Below are 1,540 nucleotides of genomic sequence, written 5' to 3' on the forward strand. Positions count from 1 at the left end.
TGGAAGAAAAGCCGGGCCAAGTCCAAAAAAGTTGGATTTTTTGCCAAAGTGTCAACATGCGTGATTTTGTCAGAGTGTCCACTTTTGGGATTTTTTCTAAGTCCAACAACGAGAGAGGCCTGGCCTCCAGCCTGTCTAGCCTCTTCCATGAGACACTTAGAAAAAATCCCGTGCAAAAAAAGTGGATTTTTTCTAAGTCCAACAACGAGAGAGGCCTAAGTTCCAGCCTCCTTAGCCTCTTTCTTCCGTGGAGCAAAAGTTGGATTTTTTGCCTAAGTGTCAACATGCGTGATTTTGTCAGAGTGTCCACTTTTGGGATTTTTTCTAAGTCCAACAACGAGAGAGGCCTGGCCTCCAGCCTGTTTAGCCTCTTCCATGTGACACTTAGAAAAAATCCCGTGCAAAAAAAGTGGATTTTTTCTAAGTCCAACAACGAGAGAGGCCTAACTTCCAGCCTCCTTAGCCTCTTTCGTTCACATACTTAGAAAAAAATCCCAGCGCCAAGCCCAATGCATTTCAATGGGATTTATTTTTCGAGCCGGATTTTTTCTAAGTCCAACAACGAGAGAGGCTTGAGTTCTAGCCTACTTTAAGCCTCTTTCGATTTTCCCTGTTTTTACCAGGTCTACCAAAACACCCCCATCACGTTAGTAGGTGCGCCAGGCTTAGACAGGCCGAATTGGCAGGAAATGTGTCCGAGTCAAAGTGAGCTATTTTGGGACTCAAAAGTTGGATTTTCCCCCTCTTTTCGATGGTTCTTTTTTCGAATGGTTCTTCCAGGCTCTGAGGACAGGGGCTCACGCGGACATGCGTGGCCGCCTAGGGGGCGCTATCTCGGACACATTTAGGGACATGGACACCCTGGAAGAACAAACATAAAAATTTTTTCGACCTGATTTCAGACCAGCCTCTTTCTTAAGGACTTCCAGGACTCGAGCGACAGGGGCTCGGTCCTGAGTGCGCGCCCGGCCAGGGGGCGCTATCCCGGACACATTTCGGGACATTTAAACCATGGATGGACAAACATAAAAATTTTTTCGACCTGATTTCAGACCAGCCTCTTTCTTAAGGACTTCCAGGACTCGAGCGACAGGGGCTCGGTCCTGAGTGCGCGCCCGGCCAGGGGGCGCTATCCCGGACACATTTCGGGACATTTAAACCATGGATGGACAAACATAAAAATTGAAAGACCTGATTCGACCCAGCCTCTCGGGGCTTTTCCCAGGGCCGGAGCGACAGGGGCTCGGCCCTACGGCGTGCCCGCCTAGGGGGCGCTATGACGGACACACCAGGGGACACGGACACCCTGGGTGGACAAACATAAAAAATTGAAAGACCTGATTCGACCCAGCCTCTCGGGGCTTTTCCCAGGGCCGGAGCGACAGGGGCTCGGCCCTACGGCGTGCCCGCCTAGGGGGCGCTATGACGGACACACCAGGGGACACGGACACCCTGGGTGGACAAACATAAAAAATGGAAAGACCTGATTCGACCCAGCCTCTCGGGGCTTTTCCCAGGGCCGGAGCGACAGGGGCTCGGT

The sequence above is a fragment of the Nerophis ophidion genome, unplaced genomic scaffold, assembly GCF_033978795.1.
Source record: "Nerophis ophidion isolate RoL-2023_Sa unplaced genomic scaffold, RoL_Noph_v1.0 HiC_scaffold_394, whole genome shotgun sequence".
NCBI classification, from domain to species: Eukaryota; Metazoa; Chordata; class Actinopteri; order Syngnathiformes; family Syngnathidae; genus Nerophis; species Nerophis ophidion.